We start from the raw sequence: 16,232 nt of genomic DNA on the forward strand, positions 1-16,232 counted from the left end.
TTGGGGAAATAACGTATGATGGGTGTGGGTCAGCTCTGAGAAATAATATTACTGAATAAATACAAAACGCTACAGGAGTGGATACTATTAAATAACACAGAGCATCATAGAACTTGGACAGATTGAATAAATGATACATTACCTGTTTTTTATATTGGGAAATAATGAGATCCACTTGACTATCTTTCCTGAGAATTTAGATAATACAGATTGTATGAACCCAACTAATTACAGCATCAATTGTGTCAAGGCAGTATACCTTATTTAACCCCTAAACACCTGAATACAATTATCTTGACCCATGTGGATTTATACATACACACTTATGGGATAATATAACATTCCCCCTCTCATAGATGTACTTGATTGTATAGGGACTATTAAGGTAACAATCTATTAGTAGGCTACAGATCTAGTAAAGATATTAGTTGCACTTTGGTGATAAAACTGATCTGTGGAACTTTGTGCTTATTATGGTATGTTCCTATACAGAGATGTCTCTGTTTTTTTTGCCTTAGTGATGTATAATTTACGCCACTGGTGGGTCCCTCTTGAATTTTAATACACTACATATACCACTTACACTTTTAACTATTTTCGCTGCTTTGTTTAATGATGATGATATGGTCAGGGTTAGGGATATTATTGTCAACCTAATAATAATGCCTACATTTCAATTGTTGACCTAGTAATACTGTCTACATGATAATTTTAGATCTAATAATACTAATTAGACCACATTCACCTATCACACAGAAATAAACAATTCTTACCAATCTTACCAATCATCATCACCATTTATTTATATAGCGCCACTAATCCTGCAGCGCTGTACAGAGAACTCACTCATATCAGTCCCTGCCTCATTGGGGCTTACAGTCTAAATTCCCTAACACACACACACACACACACACGGGTCAATTTGTTAGCAGCCAATTAACCTACCAGTATGTTTTTGGAGTGTGGGAGGAAACCGGAGCACCCGGAGGAAACCCACGCAAACACGGGGAGAACATACAAACTCCTCACAGATAAGGCCATGGTCGGGAATTGAACTCATGACCCCAGTGCTGTAAGGCAGAAGTGCTAACCACTACGCCACCGTGCCGCCCCGATACCAATCCCATTGCCATTACCTACCAAGAATTCTGAATTTCAATTGCCAAAAGTATGTGGCAATTGAAAAAAGTGTGTGGTTTTGGCATGTTGTGGGTGTGAGCAAAAGTGTCCCAATTTTCTACCCTAGAAAGTATACCATTGCTGTTTTCCTACCTTCCAAACTAACCAATCAGATATTTACATCCCTTGGATAATCTAACCAAAAACTAAATTTGTCTTTTCATGTATTTTTTGCCTTTTCAGATAAACTCACAAAACTGCAAATAAGAACAGACCCTAAATTGCTACAAATATTGAGATGATTTTCATGAGGCTGAATTTATTTCATATAAGAATACTGTTGCTTAAGTCTGCTGTTTATATCATTAAACTCCTTGATATAGAGTACGACATATATGCACTTGTTAATCTGTTTGCTATGCTTGTCCTGTCTTTACATTTCAATTATTTTCCCTTGGTTCATGAAACAATTTAAGTTCTGACCTTCCCCTTCATCCTTAATTCTCAAGAAGCACGATTATACTGTGAGATTTTGTAACTAAAATAGCCACATAGGATTATGCACATTATCAGTGGAATAATCTTGTAACTAAAATACTCTCGAGCTCTCTGCAGACCGCCAGAGGGATAATGGATAGTGTAAACTGTATTATATAAAGGTGCAACGTGATCCAACGTCCAGGGAGCTATTTATACATTGCTGAAGGTTTATGCAGCGTCGGTGAAGGAACTTTTATTTCATGGGCTTAAAAATAGAGAAAACATGAAAAAAAATCGCACTTTACATGACGTTCCATTTGCGCCAGTTGCACAATGACAATAAAATAGTTTCAATTATTCTGGAAAATTTAGGAAGATGAAATTAGAGAAAAAAAACACATAATGCCCGGTATAAGAAGTCTAGATAACAGATGAAGCATTACAGCAATATCAGTAACAATGTATGTACCGTAGGTCAGGAGCATCATTTGCAAGAAACCATACCAACCAACCAGATCCATTCATTGTATTATTTGCACAAATGAAAGGTAGTTGCTGATCAGTTGCTGTTTTTCAGTGCACAGATAATTGCTGATTACCTGCCTGTAGTTTACGAAGCAAAAAAAATCCTCTCTGGAGCGCAAATGCAGCTTTGGAATTGGGGTGCACCTCAATTTGCAGAAGTGCTCCTAGATTTCCCCTGGGGTGCAAAGATTTACACAGAAATACGTTCACAATAGTGTAGGAGCAGAGGTTTGCATAGGCAAAAAGGAACAATTAAGTGTAGTGAAGGCAGAGTATGAAAACAGGTGAAACTCTTTTGGTGAGCAGAGCAGAAAACAGTATTCATTTTGGAGTGAGATTATTGTAATGAGATAAGGGGGCAGGAAGCAGGTATATTGTCATAGGCGTTACTTACTGTGCTTCCATCTCAGCAAAATGACTTCAATTTTGCATCAGTTCAGAGGTGGCGGATTCAAGTCTCATCTCAGATTCTGCGTCTGCCCGTTGCACTTCTTGCACAGTTGGCGGTAGTGCACACAATATATGAGGGTTTTTTTTGTTTGTTTTCTATGGGGATTAGAAAGGTTTTAGTTTGACTAGTTTTTCTACTTGGTCTACATTATACCACAAACGATTAGAAAAGTAGTAAAAAATGTTCTCCTGTGTATAAGAAAGTGGTATACGAGGATTTAAAAACAAAGGAACTGAGATCACACGATTGCTGAGCGCCGCGGAAGGACAACAGTGACAGAGCTCAGCAGCATTGATCGAGCCGGGGGCGCCCCCAATGCTGCTGAGCTCTTTCAAGGGCCCCCTGGATGCCCGAGGCCTCTGGGCTGTAGCCCAGTTAGACCTTGGGTTAATCCGGCCCTGGCTGGGACGGGGAAGGGAAGGGGGTGTATGCACGTAGTCATTTTTAGCCTGGACCCGGAAAGGAGCAGGGTGGGACTGGGTACCCGGGAAGTAAGGAGGAATGACAGGTGCTGCGAGCCTGCAATTATAAACCTAATAAGCGCAGTAAATTGGGGGGAGGATGGAAGAGCCTCTGGAGTGGATTTCTGTCAGAGCTTGCCTGCAGGAGAGAGGTATGAGTGAATGGCAGCTGCCACAGAGGGACTATGAGAAAAGGGTGAGGAAAGCGGCTGTATATAGTAGAATGTGAAAATATTCTGGAAGTGTTCACCCAAATAGTTAAACTCAGCTTCTGTAGTGGGATGAGGGGAGGTCCCTGGATAGTGGGAAATTACTCCGTACAGCCGCAGTAGGAGCCCACTTGGAATGTACCTGCATACTGAGATGAGGGGGTCGCTGTATGAAGGCAGTCTGGCTAAAGTTGCAAAGGAAGGTCCTTGATGTAGGGGCTGGTTTGCACGACATAGTGCAAGAACTTCTGGACCATGCCTACCAACTGACTGTGTATGTGATGAGCTCTAACTGATGCTGTGTAAGAACTGTACCGACATCAGGTACGTGAACTGCCAGAATTATTTTATTGCTGCTAAGTGTGTGTTAGAGGAGTTGGAGTCTTTAGAGAAAATTTGTCTGCAACCGTTATGATTATTGTGCTGGAGAACGAGGAGTGTAATAAAGTTTTATTCTTTTTCAAACTGAGAAGACCTGCCGCCCAATATTTATGTACAGTTACACTATACCGCCACTAGTGGCCACTCTGCGGTAACTGTGATTTAAATCCTTAAGTATTCAGGGGACCCCCTAGTGGTGGATGCCATACTCACACCCTACCCGGAGAAGTAGTGGAGGGCGACAGCAAGTGGGGTACCAAGCAACAACAGGATACCTAAGTAAGTGTGCGCTCATCACAACATCTGTACCAGAGGGGTTTCACACTTTGCACCAATATTCATGAAGGACGACCGATACCAGTATTGGTTCAGTCCACAAAATACACTCAATTTTTGAAATTCTGCATTCGGTAAACTAGTCTCAGGGCCGGTGAAAGGCGCTAAGCGTGGCATTAGGATTCCGTGCTTACCGGGGCACCCCGCCAGCTTTGCATATAAGTTTTTTTCCTGCACGGGTGATGTGTCCCCTTAGGCTCTGGAATAACCGTGGGGGTCTGGGGTGGAGATTCCCGCACCGGACCTGACTAGTCAGCAACTATTTTCACTATGAATCAACCCCTCTATTTAGCAATTATGTGGCAAAATCTGCCATTCTCCACCAGGGGCGGACCCAGACTTAAATGTTAAGAGGGGGGGGGGGGGCGATTTTGCATAATCACGCCCCTCCTTCATTCTGATTGGCTGGGCCCCAGATAACCACGCCGATCGTCCGTGATTGGATCCGTCCCCTTCGCCCGTTTTGATCGGCATCTTGGACCCAAGTAGCAACCCCTAGCAACAACTTAGTGCTGCTATGGGGAGATTACCCCGACCGCCCCCCACTGGATCCGCCACTGTGCTCCACCACCACCAAACAGCACTCACTCCTGCTCTCCACCTCTTCACAGCAGGCAAGTATGGTGGGTAATTTAAGTCTTCTGGACTGGGACGTTTGCTGTGAATTCAGTATCATATACTACAGGACCACTCTCACCCATTCTGGGCCTATGTTCAGCCCACGTCTCCCTTCTATAGAACAGTAAACCCTACTGATCGCTGTGACACAAGCATTGATTATTCAGAAATAGTGGGATTTCTAGGTGAGGAATCGCCACTCTGCAACTACACAGGGTGCTACCTACCAAAGAGGAGAGTTGACCTAAAGTCAATAACCTTTCTATTGGCCTGTAAAGCGTAGTAGCATGGGTTAATTAAGATGCATGTTCAATATATGCAAAATCTATAAACATGGACAGGAACAGCTCTGTGTGCCAGAAAAGCGAAAGCCATTAATTTCAAGCAGCTGAACCTCATCCCCTATCGAGAATCCACTTGTCGAGCGGATTGTTGTAATTGAGTGAGCGGTCGTGCATTCCTAGGAATTATTAGTGTTATGTTAGAGGATTAGTGCTGGTGGTTGTATTTCTGTAACTAGACCAGTTATTAGAAATTACAATAGAAATGAACAGACAGATCGCCAGGACGTTTGCATCAAATAATATCAGTAACAGGAACGGACATTGTCATTGCGTCAGAAATTAATCTCCATAGGCCTGATTCATTAAGGAACGTAAGATGATTTATGCGTCGTATCTTGCATAGAATCGCTCTCTGCATGCGCTAAAATGAGACTTGCAACAATGAAGGGGAGGAGTAACGCAGGTGATGTACAGTAAGGGCGCGCCGAGGTCCAGCGCAGGCACATGCGGCCGATTCAAGCTCCGGGTATCTCTTAGGTACGTGGTTCTTAGCCGCATTATTTGCTTCAGCTACAGCGCAGGTGACAGTGATGACTACACGTATGCATGTTAGAGCATGTGTTTGCGCTTGCACAATAAAAATTATTTTTATGTACAGTAGGCATTAAGAACATGCTGATATATGTATTTCATGTAAATAAAAATGATTATAGTATCAACAGTTGTAAATCAATTTTATTTTTTTTATTTTTTCCATGCATTCGGATGGGACTTTTTAGTGCACGTCAGTATCCTGCAGTTTCTTCCGTCTGTCTGTGTGCGGCAAGTAACGTATATTGTACTTACGCCCAGATTCAAATGGAAACGTTTCTTGAGAGCCGCTTGTACTTGAATACGAGCGGACGTGTGTGGGATTTTTTTTTAAACACAAGTTGCGTTCAGATTGCGTTCCTTAGTGAATGAAGCTCATATGTAGAACTAGATGGACACATGCTGGCAGATATGACCTGGAATGACACTAAGGGCGTATTCAATTGTTCCTCCGGCCGCCGGAAAAACGAGTGCGTTAAAACTATTACCATTTATACGGTAATATTGCGCGCAAAAACCGTTAATATACGGTAGTTTACTCGCTGAATTTCATCTCGCAGCTCAGGAAGCTGCGAGATGAAATTCAGCGAGTAATTACCGTATAAACGGTAATAGTTTTAACGGGCTCGTTTTTCCGGCGGCCGGAGGAACAATTGAATACGCCCCTCAGGGGCAGATTTATGAAATCCAAAGTGCCCTATTGCTGACAATAACGGATGTTTCCACCTGCGACAGGTCTCATTTTCACATCACCCAATACAAGGACGGTGGTTACCAAAGGCGATAGCTCTGCTGGAAGTGAGATTTGCCGGCTTTTCCTATTTAAAGTATTGTGGTGGCAGTAGCACGTCTGTGATTGTCATCCTTAGGATGGCAATAACAATACATAAGTATAATAATGTGCTTTATTCCCACATCAGTGCGTCTTCCTGTATGTATAACAGTGTATATGTATCACACAGGTACACAGGATGGTGCGCAGAGCACAGACAGATTTTCTGGAGCACCAATCAGTCAACGCCACATAAAAATTAGGTTCCCAGGCTGCTAAGGTCAGAACATAGCTCAGGCCAGCACTGGTCTGCATGAGAATCTAATGGGCATATATATATATATATATATACTAGCAGAATACCCGGCGTTGCCCGGGATTTAAAGAATTTTAAGACACAACTGTGTTACAAAGTGTTTCTCTGAGTTTGAAGAGACCAGTTACTGGATGAAGCGGCATTAAACCATTCCCAATATTTAAGAAATGATCAGCAAACTGACCGTCCATTGTGTTGCCATGCAGAGAAACTCTCATATTTGTGGTTAGTCGCAGAGTGCGAACATGCCTCCAAAGATGTGATGATTTAAGGCATGCATTAATTTCATCCGCCATTGTTCCTTTTGGAATGACCGGCAATGTTTGTCGAAAATCTCCAGCCAATACAACAGTGACTCCACCCATTAGTAAATCATTGCCTCTTAAAAATTGAAGTGTTTGATTGAGGGCCTGTAAAGCATGTTTGTGTGACATGGTGCATTCATCCCATACAATGACCTGACATTCCTGCAGAATCTGAGCTTTTTCTGTTCGTTTAGTGATATTGCAGACGGGAGTTTCACTTCCGGCCAGATTAAGCGGTAACTTGAAAGCTGAATGTGCTGTTCTTCCACCAGGGAGCAAAGTTGCAGCAATTCCAGAAGAGGCCACAGCAATAGCTATCTTGGAATGTACTCGAATTTTAGCAAGTAACAACTTGATGAGAAACGTCTTACCTGTTCCTCCAGGTGCATCCAGAAAAAATATATTTCCCCTTTTTTTTGGAACTTCTTCCAAGACATTGTTCCAGACATTCCAGAGTTATGGTCTTTTTAGATGATTTTTAGTTGTTACCCCCCTCGCCACCCCCAGCCTTAGGAGTGCTAGGGGTGTCTTGCCCCCACAATATTTGTTGTCAGACTGTAAGTCATATGTGTACCAGGTTTGGTGTAAATTGTTCCAGACATTCCAGAGTTATGGACGTTTTCGATGATTTTTAGGTGTTACCCCCCTCGCCACCCCCACCCTTAGGAGTGCTAGGGGTGTCTTGCCCACACAATATTTGTTGTCAGACTGTAAGTCATATGTGTACCAGGTTTGGTGTAAATTGTTCCAGACATTCCAGAGTTATGGTCGTTTTCGATGATTTTTAGGTGTTACCCCCCTCGCCACCCCCACCCCACCTATATATATATAATATTGTCACGGCAATAGGGTTTCTGGGATCCGTCTCGGGACCCCTGGGGCTAGCTGTGGCAGGAGTGTAGTGGAAACTGAGAGGCCGGATGAATGCCTTGCTCTAAACCTGTATACTGGAAGTTAGGAGGAGTAATGCTGTACTGGACTCCGCATTGAAATAAATACCTGGAATCTGGACCTGATGGACTGGAACCTGGAGGAAGGGACAGGGGGGACCTGAACCTACGTCCAGAGACTCAATACCTCCAAGAACTCAGAGACTCAGGCAAATATAGTACCACAACTGGGACTGGGAAGACTCAGAACTCAGGCAGAGGATACACAGGGATGGCAACCTCCTGAACAGACTAAGCCTGGAACTGGCCCTGGACAACTCAGAACCTGGTTTAGGCCTGGAATTGGAAGTCGGTACCCGAGACACAGAAATGGCTCCAGAAGGTGGATGTCTCAGAACAACAACCTACTACCCCAGATAGCCAGTAGGAGAGATAGGAATAGATTTATGAGAGGAGGATCCACACAGAAGATAACAGCTGAAATCTATACACACCTGATAGAATGAAGGTGAATCTACACGAGGAATAAATAACCAAAGTATTTATTTCAGCAGGCAGAATCAAGCTGAATTCACAAGGGTGTTAGGCTGTCTGGTCAGATAATGAACCTGCAGAACTGATAGACGGAGGTCTTCACCTATAGCAGCCGCCTTTCCTGTAGAGCTAGATGCGCTCACAGGTACTCAGATGCCACCAGGACTTAACCCCAATGTAGTGTAGGTTCGTTATACTAAGCACAGCGCAGGCCAGGAGACAGTACAGATGGTAATCGATGGTCAGACGAAAGCCAAGGTAAGGGGTCACTTGCAGGGTAGAGTAGTCAGAAAACACGCCAAAGGTCAAGGTCACAAGCAGAACAGCAGAATCCAAGGTACAGGCCAAAAGGTCGGGGTCACAGGCAATGTCCAGTAAACAGGCAGAAGGTCGCAACAGAAATCCAGCAGAGTATCAGAGCAGGTCAGCACAAGTACAGAACTAAGACTATAACTGGCAGGGAGGCTAAGCCCTCCCTGCCTTAAGTAGTAACATTGACCAATCAGCGCTTTGCCCTGTAATAGAGCACAGAAGGAGGTATGGCCTGTATAATTAGTTTAAACAGCCCCAGGCTGTACTAGTACCTGCGCATGCGCCCGGCAGCTCTGAAATGCCGGGGCGCGCTGTCTAATGCGTTCAGCGTCCGGTAGGGGTGGCAAAACCGGAAGTGACGCGGACATCGGAACTGCAAGGAGGAGAGTCATGACGGTGCCCGTGGCCGCCGCGGCTCCTGACAAAGGATTAATGGTTGCAGTTCATAACAGCCACAGGATGAATCTGAATTCACTCAGAGGGATAATGGTTTGCAGTTCATATAACAGCATATACTATGAATCTAAACTCACTCAGAGGGTTAATGGTAAAAGTCCATATAACAGCATACACAATGAAGCTGAACTCACTCAGAGAGTTAATGGTAGAAATCCATAGAACAGCAAACAGGGTGAAGCTGAATTCACACGAAGGATGATGGTTGAGATCTGTATACAGCAGACAGGATTCAAGCAGCAACCAACAGTAACTGTGGGAGTCTGGAACTAGGAAAGTGTTGCACTGGCAATTTGCTGAGTGTAGGAGGAGACTCTTATAGTCTGCAGGGAAAGCCAATTGGTGGATGAGATCAGGTGTTCAGACTCAGCAGGATGTTTAGCAAATGTCTCACCCAAGATGGCAGCCAGTACTGCAGACAGAAGTCACGCTTGACCCAGGATAGAATGCTACATTCGACCAGGAGGGAGATGTACGGTGATATGGTACCGCAAATGATGTGCTTTCTTAGTTATTGGCTGGTGATCACCAAACAATAACACCCACTTTTTGGGTATTTTATTGTAGATTTTCTTTGCCATGTGAGGAGTTATAAAGCAAACTAATTATTTCTGAAAATTCAAAGTATTCTGAAAAAATAAAAGAAGGTATAATTTGTGTGGGTACTGCATAAACAGATTACCAATATTGATGTTGGAATGTGACCAACCCAAAAAGTGACAAAATAATCAAATTATTTTAGATAATGCACCCAATGGACCGACCTGTGCTTTAACTTGTGAGGTCCAACCTATTTTGGCCATAGAAATTAGGAGTATCGCACCTGAATCAGACTAGTTGTGAGCTATCTCCAAATAGACATTTCTTTTCCAAATTCACCAACCTAATTATTTTTGACCGTCACTAACAACTCAGGACCTGTTTAATTATGGCACGCAAAGCGAACGTATTGTGCGTTTTCGTTTTTTTTTTTTAAAAAAAAAGTTACGTTAATCGTTCATGTGCATGTTCGTATTCAACAAGCTGTAAAGATACGTCTGTTGATGAATACAGGTCTAGGTGAGCTCTACTCTAACAGATCACACACTGCAGGATATGTCCAAAACCTGTGAAATAAGAACGCACATATGCCCATTGCTCTCGCCGTTCAGCCCATGAAATTGTAGGCTATAGTAAGGGTCCTTTGCACTCGAAAATGTATTGGATGTTGCTGCGCTCACTGGCACATGGTCCGGTTCTAGGCATGAGTGATTTCACGCAAAGTACGGCACATATCAACATTTACATTCTTTAATGAATCAGGCCCTCAATACATGAGTTGCCTTTATTAAAGTAGATCTGTTGCTATTGTACAGCGGAAGCAGCCATGTAGTAGACTGAACCTATATTTGTAAGAATGCAGCCTAACAGATCACTAGGAACCAGTGACATCACTGAGAATGCAGCCTATCCAGTCACTAGGAACCAGTGACATCACTGAGAATGCAGCCTATCCAGTCACTAGGAACCAGTGACATCACTGAGAATGCAGCCTATCCAGTCACTATGAACCAGTTACAACACTGAGAATGCAGCCTATCAGATCACTAGGAACCAGTGACATCACTGAGAGTGCAGCCTATCCAGTCACTAGGAACCAGTTACAACACTGAGAATGCAGCCTATCAGATCACTAGGAACCAGTGACATCACTGAGAATGCAGCCTATCCAGTCACTAGGAACCAGTGACAACACTGAGAATGCAGCCTATCAGATCACTAGAAACCAGTGACATCACTGAGAATGCAGCCTATCCAGTCACTAGGAACCAGTGACATCATTGAGAATGCAGCCTATCCAGTCACTAGGAACCAGTGACATCACTGAGAATGCAGCCTATCAGATCACTAGGAACCAGTGACATCACTGAGAATGCAGCCTATCAGATCACTAGGAACCAGTGACATCACTGAGAATGCAGCCTATCAGATCACTAGGAACCAGTGACATCACTGAGAATGCAGCCTATCAGATCACTAGGAACCAGTGACATCATAGGCATACTTTTGTTTCTATAAGACAACTTGCGTTTTTTTTATTTAGTGATCTTTTACGTTTGTGACATACACAAAAATAGAAAATAAATATTGTGCTATTTTATTAAATATTATAAAAAGCACAGAACTGCTTATATTTGCTTCTTGCTTTATACAGCTGTAAAACATGTTACAGTGAAACACTGCAGCCCGGTGGTAATCGTTTTTTACGATTACCACTATTCCTACATGGAGAAGCCCTACAAAGAAAATCCGAAATTAAGAAAAAACGATTGGAAAATAAACAGACTTACCTTCAACCCGACGCTGTACATCTCCGATGGGAGCACCATGCTGACAGCAATGATCCCGACTGAACAAGTGTTCAGCACTGCAGGCTGACGTCATCGCGACGTCTGTCAATAGAAATTTAAATCGGCAATGTTGGGTTAAGTGTTTAAATACTTAACCTTAGGGGTCCCCACATTGCCGCTTTAAATTTCTATTGACAGACGACGCGATGACGTCAGCCTGCAGTGCTGAACACTTGTTTAATCGGGATCATTGCTGTTAGCATGGTGCTCCCATCGGAGATCTCCAGCGTCGGGTTGAAGGTAAGTCTGTTTATTTTCCAATCGGTTATTCATAATTTCGGATTTTCTTTGTAGGGCTTCTCCATGTCGGAATAGTGGTAATAGGTAAAGCGGACCCAACCCCTGCAGCCAATGGCCAAAATATTACAAAAATGTAAAAATGCTTTTTTTTAAATCAATAGCGTATCTCTCACTGTGTTAATCAATAAGGTAAAGTCTCAATAAATAAAAAAAATGTTCTTTTAAAAATGTTTTTCTTCCACGCCATAGTCTCGGCTTCTACAAGCCAGAACATCACTCTCCAGGAATATGAAGCAGATTTGTAATCACCAGCCCTGCTAGATCTTATTTTTTTTTCTCTCCTAAGGCTCTTATTGATTGGATTAAATTATCATTCCACATGCAAGTCAGGTTTGGGGATAAACCATGAAAGGTTTTCCTCTGAGACGTTCTCTTTGCCGTATTATTTTCTGCTTAATTAAAAAGTGAGAAATGAAACGCATTCGCTGTCATCGTTGTGTTACAGAGTCTGCTTCCAGAGAAAGATGTGCACAGAAAGTTTATTCATATTCAAAATAAGATAAGCAGTTTGCAGTGTTTGGAGACCAATATCTTGTCACTAACTTCAGGACATTCTAATAAGCTGTACATTTATTCTGATGCAGACAGCCTGTGGATCTCCAGCTGTTGTGGTACTACAGGTCTCATAGACAAACCGAGGGGGGGTTCCTAGTGCCTGGAACCCCCCCCCCCCCAAGCCTGGGGCACTGTATAATTGAGGTGGCTGGACCCTGCTCCCGCTTCACACGGCTCTGCTTGAAAAGGGAGAGCTGCGTGCACCTAACAGTAGTGCACGCAGCATTGTCCAAGTATATTATGGGGATAGGAAGAGTTGGAGAGCAGCCAAGCACTGTCTAAAATTATAGCTACGCCCCCATGCATGCTGGTCACACCCACTGGCGGCATGGTGTGGAAACTCCCCTCTACAAATCCTGCGTTTGCCCCTTGGTCTCAGCATATCCTGTTAGCAGCATGCTAGGACTTGTAGTCAGAGGTGTAATGTCACATTGTTGGGTCTCAAAGCAAAATTTGGGTAAAGGCCAGATGATGCTGCTCTACCCTCCAGGGCCCCCACGCCAGAGCCGGATTTAGACCTCATAGGGCCCTAGGCAGGATACTGTTTTTGGGCCCCCTCCCTGAAACAATCCATAGCACTATATTTTTGCAGCCTACCATATACCCCTATAGTTACGTAGAAGTGAAAGCATGTGCCGCCGCATGCCTACCATATACCCCTATAGTTAAGTAGATATGAAAGCATGTGCCGCCGCCAAAGGAGGTGAGGGCGTGGCTTGCATCTTTGGGGGCGTACCTAACATGTGAAAAGAGCAAGGCCACCCTGCTGCAGAAAAAGGCACCCCTAAATAATTACCAAGCAGTCACGTTTTTTTAAGTAGTTGGGTCAAAACAACTTAATAAATATTGAAGTCAGGGCAGAAATACTTAAGTTGTTTGCAAAAATAATACGCATAAATCCAAGTATGTGCTCTTGTCACTTTTGTCCCTCTATCATCACACTGTGCCCCTTCATTGTCACTTTTGCCCCTTCACAATATCACATGTGCCCTTTCACCAACACCTCTGTGCCCATCACCATCTCTGTGCCCATCACCACCTCTGTGCCCCTTCACCATCACCACCTCTGTGCCAATCACCATCACCACCTCTGTGCCCATCACCATCACCACCTCTGTGCCCCTTCACCATCACCACCTCTGTGCCCATCACCACCTCTGTGCCCATCACCATCACCACCTCTGTGCCCATCACCATCTCTGTGCCTCTTCACCATCACCACCTCTGTGCCCTTCACCATCTCTGTGCCCATCACCATCTCTGTGCTCATCACCACCTCTGTGCCCTTCACCATCACCACCTGTGTGCCCCTTCACCATCACCACCTCTGTGCCAATCACCATCACCACCTCTGTGCCTCTTCACCATCACCACCTCTGTGCCAATCACCATCACCAATTCTGTGCCCCTTCACCATCACCACCTCTGTGCCAATCACCATCACCAATTCTGTGCCCCTTCACCATCACCACCTCTGTGCCCTTCACCATCACCACCTCTGTGCCAATCACCATCACCAATTCTGTGCCCCTTCACCATCACCACCTCTGTGCCCTTCACCATCACCACCTCTGTGCCAATCACCATCACCAATTCTGTGCCCCTTCACCATCACCACCTCTGTGCCCTTCACCATCACTTCTGTGCCAATCACCATCACCACCTCTGTGCCCATCACCATCACCACTTCTATGCCCCTTCACGATCACCACCTTTATGCCCATCACCACCTCTTCTTCTCCGGCGCGCTGCTCCTCCTCGGTCAGTCCAAACAGATTAAAAAAAAATCAATAAAAAAAAAAAAAATCACGTGATCGCTCGTCGGGTCCCGGCAGCCTCTCCTCCTCTCTCTCTATCACTGAGACACTGAGAGGAGAAGTGGCTGCCGGGAGCCGATTCGCGGCACCCGACCCCCCCTTCCCCGATTCGCGGCACCCGACCCCCCCCCCCCAGCTGTGCCCCCCGAGAGCCGCTAGGCCCTAGCGGGTGCCTAGGTTGCCTAGCGGTAAATCCGGCCCTGCCCCACGCAGCTCTCAAAAGATGCACTGTTCCATGCTGGACTACAAGATGGGCTGCCATCAGGGAGGTGCCAATGTAGGGGGCTGCGGGGGGGGGGGGGGGAAGGGCGGGGAGTGTTATCAGAGCCAGTCCTGTCCTAAAGAGGGCAGTCTGTACCCCTGGATCGGCCACCAGTGAGTTGCCTTCCTCTTTTCAGACCCCTCCCCAGTCTCCCATTCCCCCTCCTCTATCCTGACTGCTCCTCCCCTCCCCTCTCTACATGTGGCTGCATCTGCAGCTTTCGAAGATAGGTAAGTGACATGGAGTGATTAATGTTATGTGGGGAGTATAATATGTATGGTGGCTATTATTGTTAAGGGTGAGGGTGTTATTTATAATATGTGGGGTATGTATTGATGTTATTTGGGGTCTGGTGGGGTTCTTTTGAAAATGCCCACTGTACATAAACTCACAATGTGATCTCCTATACAAATGCAGCCTTTGAACTGGTGCTAAGACGAGTAAAATGTGGGGAGGTCTGATGGCCTGTAAGGAACATGTGGGGAGGTCTGATGGCATGTAAAGGGCATGTGGGGAGATCTGATGGCATGTAAGGTGCACGTGGGGAGGTCTGATGGCATGTAAGGGGCACGTGGGGATGTCTGATGGCATGTAAAGGGCATGTGGGGAGGTCTGATGGCATGTAAGGGGCACATGGGGAGCTCTGATGGCATGTAAGGAGCATGTGGGGAGATCTGATGGAATTTAAGGGGCATGTAAGGGGCACGTGGGGAGGTCAGATGGCATGTAAGGGGCACGTGGGGAGGTCTGATGGCATGTAAATGGCATGTGGGAAGCACTAGGGGCATCATGGCTCCACTCTACACCTGTTTCCGCCGGACCAAGGGGTCAGGGGTGGTTAAGGAAAAGGGGGCCCTGCAGTTTTTTAAAAGCAGTCCTGAATACAAGTATTGTCAGAACTACCAGTGAGTACATGACCGGCAACTCTATTGAGACCAAAGCGGGGGACTAAGAGGGCCCCGGCATTTTAGGGAGTCCCATCACTGCTTGTAGTACTGGAGAGCAATATTGTGCTTAGTCCCGCTTTCATAAGGTCACCACTGTTAGTCAGGCCTCACATGTAATTGTGTACATCGCCAGTCTGGTGTCACTACACTGGCTTCCCTCTACAGATATCTCATCTGAATCGTAATCATTGTATTTGGTGCTAGGTGTGCACGTTGGTCTTCATGTTAAGGACACATTTGCCCTGTGTGAGGTATGTAGCAAAAAGGATATCCCAAATTCAGTTTACTTTGATTCATTGGCTTCTAGATACCCTCCTGCAGAATATACTATATATGTAGTTTTTCCTTTCTGCTTTCCTTCTGTATATTTATATCCTCGGGTAGAGTTGTTACCATACATTGGTCTGGGGTGTGAGCGGCTGTTTTGTGCATTTGAGCAGGTTGTTAACGTCTCATGAAAGTGAAAAATGTGTTAGCAATCTGTAGCCTGCAGCGATGTCAATCAGATCCATTCCAGCCGGGGCCTGTGTCCACTCCAGGACTTCACACTGACATAGCGCTTCATAAAACCAGCAATTTACATAACTTAATTAGATGACCTCAGGTTAATTTAGGAGAAAGAAAAATATCTCCTGGATATAAGAGGTCAGGTTGACAATGATTAGAAAGCAGTGCATGATGGTAAAAAAAACAAAAATCAATATAAATCTAGTAAAAATAAAATGAGTGAACTGAGTATACAATTGGATTTGATGTTAAATATTACATAAACCCAATTATGATCGTTCTAAAAATGTAAAAATACACTACATTATGAACTTTACAACCTCTGTCCAGAGAAATATCATCTATAGCGTCACTCATTGATACAAACCAAGCGTCTCTGAATTACATTTAGCCAAGCAAATGACAAACAAAAAA

Source organism: Mixophyes fleayi, chromosome 1 (genome assembly GCF_038048845.1).
Source record: "Mixophyes fleayi isolate aMixFle1 chromosome 1, aMixFle1.hap1, whole genome shotgun sequence".
NCBI lineage: Eukaryota > Metazoa > Chordata > Amphibia > Anura > Limnodynastidae > Mixophyes > Mixophyes fleayi.